Source organism: Puma concolor, chromosome A1, assembly GCF_028749965.1.
Source record: "Puma concolor isolate L17-30 chromosome A1, mPumCon1.1.hap2, whole genome shotgun sequence".
NCBI classification, from domain to species: domain Eukaryota; kingdom Metazoa; phylum Chordata; class Mammalia; order Carnivora; family Felidae; genus Puma; species Puma concolor.
This window is the reverse complement of record NC_141667.1, coordinates 224,186,740-224,200,087: the sequence shown is the minus strand read 5'-3', so window position 1 is coordinate 224,200,087 and position 13,348 is coordinate 224,186,740.

The following is a 13,348-nucleotide window of genomic DNA, read 5'->3' as shown; positions in this document are numbered from 1 at the left end:
AACAGCTCCAGTATTAGCTGGTGGAAAACTGGACTTGGCTCCGGGTTTTAAGCAGAGGCGTGAGTGACTTGGCGGCCACGTGGAAAACCCACGGGAAGCAGAGAGACTGTGTTGTGGCCTCTGTCCTGGGGAGAGACAATGAGTGTCAGGATCCCGTGGTCGGGTTAGCTCCTCCCGGTTGGACCGTCCTTAAGGCTGTCTGTCTCCCTGACTCTAAGAAATGAAGACGTTAGTTAGTTACCAAGTGCCTTCTGATTCTCTGATCGGGTCTTCTAAGTACCTCGATGCTGAAAAATGGGCAGTGGGGGAACACATGTTTGCTGCCAGCAGTGGCGTTATGTCAGATGATGGTTATTTATTGACAGCTGTTTAACAATTTCTGTGGAGAGTGTTGGCAGAGAGAGAAGAACTGGCACCGACGGAGCATTCGCTCTGTACAAAGCCCAGCGCTGTGGGCGCTAGTGTTTGTTGTGTCCGCAAGGTGGCAGCAGAGAGTCAACCTTCTGACACCCAAGCCGCCCTAAGCAACGAAAGCGTACCGGGGAAATAACCACATGCGGAAGTGATCCTAAGAGACGGATTGTTTATATTTTCCTCCCAGCCCAAAAGTAACAGATGACAAAAAGAAAGCTAATACTTGAGGTCCATAGATTGGACGCATATCTAATTTGGTTACGGTGACTGTGGCGTATCCATAGGTTAGAAATGACATGCGAATAAGCTGGAATCTGATTAATTATAGTGGTTAACAGGCTTGTCTGAAGTAGAGTGCTAACAGAAAGATAGTGTCTGCCTGGAGTCTAGAAAAAGCAGGATAGGTCAAAAGGCCTCAACCAACCTTTATTCAATATCCACGGAAAGGAGTGACTATGTAGCTAATGTGTGCATTGCCGTCATCGGATTTCTAAATGTTTAGAAACACATTAGAATTTCTTACAGCTGGGAAGAAATAATCTTCCAATTATTGAACATTTTTTTTTAAAGCTTATTTATGTATTCTTGAGAGAGAGAGAGAATCGGAGGCGGGGGTGGGGGGGCAGAGAGAGAGGGAGACAGAGGATCTGAAGCAGGCTCTGCCCTGACAGCAGAGAGCCTGATGTGGGGCTCAAACTCATGAACTGAGATCATGACCTAAGCCAAAGTTGGACACTTAACCAACTGAGCCACCCAAGTGCTCCTTGAACATTTTTTTTCAGAATCTAAGCTCATCAAACGATCTCCTTTGTATCAACAGAGGCAAATGGTATGGTGGTAAACTGTGGGCACTGTTTTCAGACCCTCTGGGTTGGCATCTTGGCCCTGACACTTAGATATTACTGTGTGCATTAGTTATCTATTGATACATAATAAATTACCCCAAGCCAAGTGGTTTAAAACAATAAACGTTTATGTCACAGTTTCTACAGTTCAGAGATGTAGAAGTGGCTTAGGTGGACATTTCTGGCTCAGGGTCCGTCATGGATTGCGGTCATCAGAAGGTTTGACTGGGGCAGGAAAACCCACTTCCAGAGTGGCTCACGCACATGGAGGGCACCCTGGTGCTGGTAATCGGTCCTCCACGTGGGCCTCTCTACAGGCTGCTTTGTAGTCCTCAAGACATGATAACAACTTCCTCCAGAGTGAGCAATCCGAGGGAGAACCAGATAGAAGAGGCAATGTCTTCTATCCTAGTGTGGTGAGAGGTGCCATCACTTCCAGCACATTCCAGTCATTAGAATTGGGTCCTAAGTCTGATTCAAATCAAGGGAGGAGGAGATTGACACTCCACTTCTCAAAGAGAGAGTTTCAAAGACTTTTCACACAATTTTGCACCATTACAATGTGTAACCTTGGGCAACTTACCTAAAATCTCTCTGCTCCAGTTTCTTCATCAGTAAAAGAGGAAGAAGTTTAGTATCGGCCTTGTAGAGTTCTTGTAAGAATCAAAGGACTTGGGGCGCCTGGGTGGCGCAGTCGGTTAAGCGTCCGACTTCAGCCAGGTCATGATCTCGCGGTCCGTGAGTTCGAGCCCCGCGTCAGGCTCTGGGCTGATGGCTCAGAGCCTGGAGCCTGTTTCCGATTCTGTGTCTCCCTCTCTCTCTGCCCCTCCCCCGTTCATGCTCTGTCTCTCTCTGTCCCAAAAATAAATAAACGTTGAAAAAAAAAAATTTAAAAAAAAGAATCAAAGGACTTAATGTAGACCTTAAAACAGTGCAGGATATACGATTAGGGCTTGATGAGTATTAGAAATTGTTATGCTGGCCACCAATTCTTCCCAGACTTCTTTGGCCCATGATGGAGCTAATCTGGAGGCAAGAACGATCCGTGCTGGCATCAGCCATGGGTTCCCCTGAGGTCGGTCATTCCTATAAGCAACAGAGTTATCTCCACACCCTCTTGTTGGGCTCTGATGAACCTAGGTACTCTTCTCGCCTGGGCTAGGGACCCAATACAGGCAGTGTATTTTCTTCATTATTATAAAGCCTCCTTATTCTTTTCTCATTGGAGGAAGTGGTCTGGAAAGGTGCCAGCCAGACTTTGTGACTTCTCAGGTTCAGTGTCATGGAGATGAAGAAGATCAAATGGCACCAGGGGGTCCTGCCGAACTCAGAGGTACAAATCTCAGCTGAGCCATCAGGAGCCATCCAAGAACCTTGAATAGATCCTTTCAGATTCCTAGGGTGGCTTCACTGACTGAGGACGCATCCAGGACTCTGTCCTGAAGTCACCTCCGACCGCTGTGTCTCTGACGTCATAAGAAAGGGAGCCAGAGATGAGTGTCATTTCAAAATCACCCACCTCAGTTCCACCTCTAAGAATTGAACCATCAGAAACAAACATTGTAGGAATGTTCAAGAATCTGGCTACCAAATAGTCCTCAGAGATATTATCCTAGATTAAATCAAATTAATAAATATTTATTAGGTACCTGCTATGAGCAAGTTCACAGTATTCCCTAAATAGGAAGAAACTTTCTGCCGGCCAAGGAATGAATTTTAACTCCTGTAGGATCTTAGAGATATCTACCTGCTGCAGTGAAAATTCACAGTGATATTAAAAAAAAAAAAAGGGGGGGGGTCAGGAAGTTGAATAAGGAGAGTTTTGAACTCTTTACTTACAAATGCATTGAGTTCAAACTAATCGAAAATCTTTCCTCACTCTTCATGGTTTCAGCTCTTAAACCAGAAAGATTGCCTTCAAAAAGAGAGAAGAAATTTGATAGGGTGTCCAAATACCCCACGGACTGATATCTAACCAAATGAAAGTTAAAAGTTCAGAACTTTGCTTTTGAATATATGAGACAGCATAATGGCTGGTTCCGTGGAAGCCGAGATCAACGGGAAGCATAAAGATCACCCTCCAGCATGCATGCCCTGCTGACTGACCCTTCCCTGAAAGAAATGTCCCTTCTACTCAAAGGTAGTATTAGAGATTTTAATACAACAAGTGAAAATTACTATTTCTGATCAGGTATCCTTCTTAACGTGGAAGAAATGAGAAAAGACACCCCATTGTTTCTCAAGGTATTACATTTTCAGCTCACTTGATAGAAGACTCAGCTTCAGGATCAGTATTTGGATATTTCATATGCACTCTACTTCTTCGGGAGGTCTAAGGATATTCGGACATAGAATATTATGATCAAGCTGCAGCACATAATTTTCAGACAAAATGTATGTCTTTAAAGTGGACTGCCAACCATCTAATTTCCCCCTTGTTTCTTCCTACGAGAGAAGCCACACAAGGAACCAGGCAGAGGAACAAAGATGTGTCTTTTCCTCACACAAAAGTCTGCACAAGGCAAGGCGGATGGCTCTCCACACTGCGCACAGATGCGTGGCTGTGAACCACATACCCTTCTTTTCTTCTTGGAAAATGGTCTCCAATTAGTCTAGGACACTAGATGAACTGCTGCTAAGGAAAACGTGCATTACTTTCTGCAACAGTGAATGCCATTGAGTTATATCAGCGATTCTGAATTCTTTTTTCCTCCAAAGGCCCCATTTGGCCTCTAAATCTCTTTCACAACCCCTCCTCCCCTCTCTTAAAAATGTTTCCTATTCACTGCGAGGCTCTCATCCAAGGAAAATAGATGGCGGTGGTGAAGGACCTGGGGGATGGGGACAGAGACGCAGAAGGAAGCTTGTTTTAGCGAAGGGTGGGGGGTGGTGGTAAGGGTTACTCCCCACATAACGCTCAGATGCTTATCAGGGGGTCGGAGGGCTCTTTGGCAAACCTCACGTTAGGTCCAAACACTCACCCCAGTCCACTGGAATGCACGAATTCATTTGACAGGTTAGAGAAGAAAGGTTTTAAAGCAATTAATTTTTTTCCCTAAAAATATGAAATGACTTTGTGCGGAAGAAAAAAAAAAAAAAAAACAACTGGTAGCTAATGAGGAAGACTTTTTTTTTTTTTTTTTTTTTTTTTTTTTGGGTAGGATGAGAAGCTAAATGACTGGAATAGAACGATTTCATATTTCAGATGCAGTCTGTGATAACTGAATAACCTTCTTATTTTGACTCACAGCTTCACACAATGCAGGCTTTCAGCACATGAAGAGCCACAGCAGAGAGTTTGGGGCCATTTTCTCTCTTTATTCATTTTCTAAGCCCCATCCCTCCCCCCCCCCCCCCCCCCCCCCGCCAGCTCCATTCCCCCATTTCCTCTGTCTGGGTTTGAATGGCTGAAGTGTACCCACAATATCCACTAGACACATTGTTACCTCCCTTTTACCAAAAGCACCTGGCAGGGTCACCAGCCTCCCAAGTCCCCCCCCTCCCCCCCTTCCCCTCCCGTGGAGTCTGGCTTAACTCTTTGAGTGACAAATGTCCAAATATGTTTTGACAATGATTTTAACAAATATTAGAAACAGTCTAACAAACTATTTTAACATATACTTTAAAAACTGGAAAGAAAATGAAGCCCGTTCTATTTCGTTAAGTTTTATCATTTCCCTTCTATTCTTCCTCTCATCTTGTCTCCTTTTCCCTTGGGTTCTTAACATTAAAACGTGAATTGGTTCTTCCCAGCTGAATCAGTAGGAGACGGGATTGTTAACTGCCTTTAAAATGGAGCCTGGAGACATTTTACAGACTTTGTGATCACAAAACAAGCAACTGCACATATATGGTAAAAGAAAAAACAGTTCCCACTATATAGCAAAGCCTAAGAATAATCAAAATGCTTTGTATTTCCAGAAACCTTGTTCTCCCTCAGAGCCCAGAGTACTGTCAGAGTCTAAGTTTTCAGATTTCTGCTTCCAGCCAAGATGGAGTAACAGGGGTGGACGTGCTCAGAAACAAGGACAACGCGTAAAAAACTAGGTTCAAACACTAGACAGTAGGACACTCGGAATCACCTGAATCAGATGCAGATGTCTTTTTTGTTAGAAGGTGTACCTTGGACCCTAAGCCAAGAGGTACGATTTCTTACCTGGCGTGGGTGTACAATGTTAGGCGTGCTGATTGTGGTAACGGGCGGCCACCTCCACTCTCATCTGGGTCCCTGAGTACTGTGGGCTCAAGGAATACATGACAGACGGGTTTTGGTGAAGACAGCTCACAAACTCTGCTTCATTTTCATCTGACTGAGTCCTATAAAGGAAACTTAGCCTAATGAAAACGAGGGCTAGACCTATCCTTGAACAGGAGCATGAGCTGACCTTGTCTGGAGCCCTGTGGGAGACAGGAGCCAGAGAAAGAGAGCTGCCTTCTCCCCATCACGGCAGGGCTGGCGATGGCCTTTTCGGGGGCAGCGCTGGGACCAGGATGCTTAGGGGGCGAGAGTCCTTCTGCAGCCTGTGGCTTCCTTCCTCCCTTAGATGTACTGACGGATAGGTCAAAGACTACGGTTTTCAATCCTGGTTTCAAAACTAAGTGCAGGTTGTGAATGAGTTTCTGGGGGCTACTAATGTCCCGTTTCTTCAACTAGACGATGATTACCAGTGTGTTTCCTTTGTGACAATTCATCCAGCTCTACGTTGAGGCTTGCGAACTTTTCTCTATGTATATTATAGTTCAAAAAAAGGTTATAAAAGTAAGCATAGTGGTCCACGTCCATTATGTCTTGTAATTGACTCTGTTTTGATCCAATTACTATTTTATTACAGAAGAATGTATAGTTAGAGCTTGCGTGCTAATTAAACCTGGTATTTTTAGTGGTAATCCTAGAGGCCTTGCATATTTTCAAATACCTTTAAGAAAGAATTCAGTCTCCTCTTTCCTGCAGGTGGAGACAAAGCTGTATCATTCAATCCTATGCCTTTTGTTAGGAAACCTTTACTTCTCAGACAGAAATAATTGTCCTCATTGACAACAGCATGGTGGCCATTGGACTAGTCAGATGGCATCATTTAGAAATTTATCGATGCTCAGAAACATATAAAAGCCTGGCTTTTACAATTACTGGATGACTATGTTTGTTTGTTTGAGCTTTCCTTTTTCTGCTCTTAATGCTGTAAGTGAACACAGTATCTTAGTTTAGAATTGTTTTGTTGTCTTCTGAGTTTCGTGTAAAATTCATGGAGTCAGGACCTATCTTTTTTGTTTCACAATTGTGGCAGTTGTCAGTGTTACTCATGTGCCCGAGACTGAAAGGGACAATGCCTCCCACAGCCTTCTGAGATCACACTCCCCAATTCAAACCAACGCTAAGTGATCACATATTCGATATCATGAAATACAGTCCCCAATTTGGCCTCTGACTCCACACCAGCACATGACCCAGAATCTGTCTCAGTTTGATCCCAGGACATCCGACCACCATTTACCTGTGGACCTGGGTGCCCCCCGAGACGCGAGTAGCCAGACACAATCATGATTCAATTCTCATATACAAACTCAACTTCTGAGTTTAGGGAGAGGAGTTTTTCATTCCTATCTTTTTGAACTTCTTTGGAGACCCAGGTAACCTCAAGCCATGTGAGGTAATTTTTCATACTGCCCTAGAGGACGTGGAGGCTGGGCTGGAGGTGGTCCCAGACAGCATGCAGCCTGGGGAGCAGAAGCATGGTGGGCGGGGAAGCAAGGTGGGTGCAGTATGGCTTGATTTAGGCCTGGTGCAGTCTGGTCCACTGCAGGCAGGGCATGTAGCATTCGGAAGGTGGCATGAAGGCTGCCCCTGGAAAAACTGCCATCACCTTCATGGTGAGCCTAGAGCCTGTATTTATGGAACTCCTAGGAGATACCCGTGAGCATCAGTCTCCCGAGGTCAGAGTGCAGCTCACCTGACTTTACCTGCAAAGAGTGGCTCAGATGCAGTGTCTTCAGGCAAGGGTGCTTCTTAGAACGGCCGTGAGACATAAGTGTCTGGATCTGGGGGGTAGGCGCTTGGATTACTGGGGAGACTCCCAACAGCAGCTGGAAGAGACCACAGCCACCTGGAAGGAGAAGGTGGCCTCTGGGCACCAGGTCCGAACAGCCAGTATTTACTGGACATGATCCTGTAGCAGGGGGTGTAAATATTGGATACAAAGTGAGTCCATGGCCTAGAACACAGCAGGCCTCTCACTGAGTGGAAGTCAATCAAAGCTGCAGATAACGAGGGCTTTACCTAAAGCTGTGAGAAAACAATTCATAGAGCAGTTGTCCACGTGCCTACAAAGAGGTTTCCAACCCCTTTTCTCTTAGATTCAAAGCTAAGGAAACCTGTCTGGATGAAGACAATGTTCTTAACGAAGGCCAAGGGACAGGGGAGAACAGTGAGGCTCCTAAAATAGATTCTCCAGGGAAGAGAAAGAGAAACCTCTGCTGGGGCTCCTCCCCTGAGCTGGCTGTTGAAGGTTCGGGAAGCTTCCAGTGCATTTATGCTGGGGAGGTACCCCCAGGGGCACTATGAGGGCCGAGGAAGTGCCTGAGAAAATGGCTTTGAGAGTGCCATGTCAGTTGTGTGCAGTTCTAGGTGAGCACCGTACTGGACAGAGCACAGTGAGCTTGACAAACCGCATGAGCTGGTGAGGCATTGGGAGCGGAGGCCTGCACTCAGGCCTGCGGCCTTGGTCGGGACCAATTGCAAAACACTTTGTCACGGCCACTGGAGGACCTTTTGGGACCATCTGGTGGCGGCGTAGTGGCTTTGCAACGGCGCTGAAGGTGACCTCGGGCGTGCATCTGAGTCCCTGCTCCAGTTGAAAGGCTGGAAAGCTGGGAATTGCCTTTGGATTAGAGAAAACACTTGGGAATTTTGGGCTATATCAGGCATATGGTAAGGAGATGGGCAACCAGAGGTCGGGATGGCAGGAAGTAAAGGGGCTGGTTTTCCTGCTATAGAACCACGTGGAAATGTAGTATTTGACTTTGCACCTCCACTGGAAAATGTTACCTTCCCAGACTTAAAATAGTACCTATCTCTATGGTCATTTTCTAATTACTATTCAGAAGTTTCCTTATTTATGCAATCCATATTTTAAATTGTTAAAAGTGTCTACTTCTCCTCCTCCGTTAGAAATAAAAAGGCTCAGAGAATTGACCCTAATTCAGGGATACCTACCAGTCCTTTTATTTTCAAAATATTCAGTCTTTTAAGTATTTAGGATACTCAGAAGAGATTTCAGCAGGAAGATTACATCTCATGATGCAACATTTTGCTTTTCTAGCTATTAATTTATCTTTTAATTAAATCGTTCAGTTTAGGGAGTGAGGAAGAAAGACCACTCCCAAATCAAATCAGGGAGAGCGTAGGAGCTAAAGTACTTGAGGAGAAAGGATTTTCCACTTTGCTCAGCTTTGGGGAATGAAGGAAATGATATATCAAAGTAGGGACTGACCTCAATGCCCTGAGATATAAATATAACGTGTTGTACACAGTAGGATGATCCCTAGGAGGTGCGGTCAGGATAGAGCCCAGCAGTGCCTCCACTCTGTATATATCCCTGGCTCAGGAAATCCTGCACTCGGACAGCAGGAAACAGAAGAGCACACTGAAATCCTAGGGCTTAGAAGACACTCCTCGCCATTGGAGGAGGGTTAACAGGCCGAGCAAAGGAAGCTATATGCACAGAAGTGAGAGGGGAGGAAATCAGTTACCCAAAACAACCAGGCTCAGAAGCCCTCACTAAAGGGAGAAATTTTCCCCTCCAAGATTACAGGAAGCTGGTCCAGACCTCTGCAACAGCATGAATGGGCAGAGGAAGGGATGTGAAGGCAGATAAAGAGGGTGGCTGGAACACAGGCCCTGCCCGTGTTTTAATTTGTCTGGAATGGAATGGAAGAAGCATGGAAGCCTGGAAAAGGGCATGTGGCTCTGCTGATGATGGTAGGAGCCTACAGCGTTCACTGTGATGGGTGGCGAGCGGAGGTGGGGAGACCTGGCTGTTAGGACTGGCCAGTTTAGGAAGCGCGTTTCTAGAGCACAACCACCCCACTAGGGTGAATGACACCGAAACAGGTTTTGCAGGGAGAAACTCCTACTCGATCACACTTGCTCTCGTGAGATTCAGCTTTACAGCGATGAAATTTCAGACAAATGTGAACCTGAGAAGCATTTTTTAAAAGTGCTCCCAGGTAGAGTCACCCTGAGGTGTCCAGTGTCTTTAGTCCTGCTGATCTGAGGTCTCCGGATCCCCAAGGCAACACTGGGTTTTAGCCACAGGAGTCCTATTAATTGACTGCTGGATTTCAAGCAAAACGTTTACTTGTTAAAGGCTCACTCGCTTGATTCCCGTAGTCCCTGTGAGATTCTAGCATGCGTGTGAGTAGGAAGAAGACAGATCAGACCACCTCCCTTTCATAATTCAACAACTATACATTCCTAAGACACTATCCTATCTGAAATACTAAAAGTGAGCGAGACACAACGTTATTAATCACGTTATCAGCCCTAAGAGATGGCTTACTGGAAAGTATTTTGAGAAATTTACATATGGGAAATGGAAGGCACCACAAGTCTGCTGGTTCTCTGCCCATTTTTTTTCAAAGGTAGGAAATGTCCCTTTTCATTGTGAGATTGGCTTACCACGCTATGAACTGCGGTGAGCAGACTGGGTCAGGGGTCAGGGGAGTGGCGCGAACAAAAGGGCGCGGGGTGGTTACTGCACAAAGGGCCAGTTCCAGGCAAGACAGTCAGGTCTGGTTTCGGCACCGTGCTCTCGCATCGCCTGCCAAGAAGACGGGGTTAATTGGGTAGGAAAGTGTAGGAGGAAACTGATGTTAGTGGAACATGTAACTGAACGCTTTAGCATTTGACTGGATTCTGTATCTGGTGGAGTGTGTGTGTCTGTGTTGAATCCTTGCGACAACCGTGTGAAATGAGAGTGGGGAGCCCCACTTCGCAGAGGAGGACACAAACTCAGATTAAGTAAACTTGCCTGATGGCATGGCGTCCTGAAAAGGCAGAATGAAGTTTAGAACAGATATCTGACACTGACCTCGATGCTTTGTACTTTTAAAATAATTCACTCTAGGGGCGCCTGGGTGGCGCAGTCGGTTAAGCGTCCGACTTCAGCCAGGTCACGATCTCGCGGTCCGTGAGTTCGAGCCCCGCGTCAGGCTCTGGGCTGATGGCTCAGAGCCTGGAGCCTGTTTCCGATTCTGTGCCTCCCTCTCTCTCTGCCTCTCCCCCATTCATGCTCTGTCTCTCTCTGTCCCAAAAAAATAAATAAACGTTGAAAAAAAAAAAATAATTCACTCTTTATTTAGTGAAAAAAAAATATATATATACATATATTTTTTTTTTTTCCGTTGGATTTTCTTTTAAAAAGTGGCATTGGCAGACAGCAGACAGCAATGCTTCCTTGTGGAACTTCAGGCACTTTGGACAGAGGTGTGGAGAAAAGATATTACAGAGTGAGATTTTCTCCAAGTGTCATGCTTAAAGCTTTCCCTGGGTGACACCTGCCATCACCGTGCAACAGTCAGCTGTAAGCATAGTGCCCAACTGCCTTCTCCGTCTTCACAAGCCCCCCACCACATGGCACTCGGTATGCGCCCCGGGGATAAATCTTTGTATTAGCCTTCCCTGTGCAAGCTCAGGAATGTGGAGCATTCAAAGCAGGAAATTGCACCATCAGCAACATTGTCTTTGAATGTTGACACTCGCTCAGGGTCAGGCCACCCCAGGGGCCATCATCATCATTTGGTGACCTGTGTGGGACCTTGTGCTTCTGGAACTGTTCCAGGTGTGGGAGGAGGTGATGTCTTGGAAAACTCTGCCCAGAGGCCTGGCTTGTAGAAACATGGCCAGATGGTTTTGTCATCTGCCCTTGTCTACTATGCTCTACAATTCTTCATTTGATGGAAATGAACCAAATGGAAACTTGAATTTACTCTTTGGAAAAATGCAGGCAATAATATGCACATATACCGCATAGGGTTGCTGCAGGCGGTTAAACGAGGAAAATACACACAAAGTCCTTAAAATGCTGTCTGACAAACTGGAAGCACCGATCCAGTGTTAGTTGTTACTCGTTGTTGTTATTATTGTTGTTGTTGTTGTTATTGATATTGTTCTCTTTATTGTGTGCTATTTTCTAAATGACTTCCATTTTTGTAGATTGCTAAAAGATAGAATGACCTGAAGAAAATTCAGCCCTGAAGAGCCACTCATTGAACGATTTTCTTCTCTGCCATTCTTTGCTTTCCTCTTAAACCTCATGATTTCCTTTTGTGTTTTCACCAAGATTGTTTGCTTCCATGGGCAGAGATAGTGTTATGCAGGTGATGATTAAAATATCCGCACAGTTAGCTGTTGGTTTTCAAATTTGTTATTTATGAATAGGTAATGACATGTACAGTATACTGTAAAATATTCAAAAGACACAAGAAGATATACAGTGAAAATGTAGTCTCTCCCCCATGACCTTACCATCCAAATTCTCTTTCACAAGGCAATGCCGGCCCCTGGTTCTAGTGCACGCGTCAGAGAATACACGCATGCGCACTCCGGCCACTCACACACAACACTGAAAACAAATGACCGTGTCATGTATACCCCGTGTTCTTTCTGTTCCTTCCTTTCTATACTCAGGATGTATTTTGCATAATATTCCTTAGCTGTGTATGTAATACTGCCCAATATTTTAAACGATTGAATAGTATTCCACAGTATAGATTTACTCTAATTTATAATCCAGTGTTTTAATGGATATTTTGATTTTGTTATTACAGGCAATGCTGCAATGATATACTTGTCTTTTATTTTTAATTTTTCATCATTTAAATATTAAATATTTTATCTACCTGGTTTTTGATTTTCCCAATAGGTATGAGACAGGGACCCAACCTTATGTTTTAACCAGATATGATGTGTTGAATAATCTACCTTTCCGCCAATGCTTTGAAGTATACTTTTATCATCTATTCGACTCGTCCATGCGTTTAGGTAGTAAAACACAACATTGGAGAATATACCCTCTGCAGTCTGTCTGGGTTTGAACCTTAGCTCTTCCACTAATGGTTTGAACTTGAACAAATTATTTAATCTCTTTGCCTCAATTTCCTCATCCAATGAGTGAGAATAAAAACAATTTCATGGGATTATTGAAAACATAATACAAGGCAAATATTGTACAGGGCTTAGAATATTCCTGGCATGTAATAAACTCTAAATAACAACAGCTATTACTGTTTCTCTACAGATTATTATTTCTGGCCCTTTTTTTCCCCCTTGTTCTTTTTATTCTTCATGAATCATGAATCTAGTATTCATGAATCTATTGATTGACTTATTAATTAATGTAGCTTTTTAATATGTTTTAATATCTGCCAGGTTTTCCTCCTTCTCATTATTTTTCTCCTTCAGAAATTTTTCATGAACTAAGGATTAGCTTGTGTTATTAAAAAATGTTTTTATTTTTTGTTGTGAATAAGTGAAATTCACATATATTGACTTCGAGAGAATTGAAATCTTTGTAATATTGACTCTTTCTATTTACAATTTGACTGTTCGTCCATATTTAAATTTTTGGTTATGCTCCTCAGTAGCATTTTAAGGAATAGGCTTATTTGTGGTTACTTTTTGTTAATATATCACCTACCTGGTTGTGGTTTGTATATATGAAGACTATTATTTTTTCACTCAGCTATTTTACTGAATTTTTTTATTATTTATGATATACTTTTAGTTGAATCTTTAAGTGTTCCAGAGATAACAACAGTTTCCAGAGAAGCAATCATGACAAGTAATAATTTTATTTTATTAAAAAAAATTTTTTTAATGTTTATTTATTTTTGAGAGAGACAGAGACAGAATGCGAGTGGGTTAGGGGCAGAGAGAGAGGGAGACACAGAAGCAGAAGCAGGCTCCAGGCTCTGAGCTGTCAGCATGGAGCCCGACGCGGGGCTCGAACTCACGAGCTGTGAGGTCATGACCTGAGCCGAAGTCGGACGCTCAACCCACTGAGCCACCCAGGCGCCCCATCAAGTAATGATTT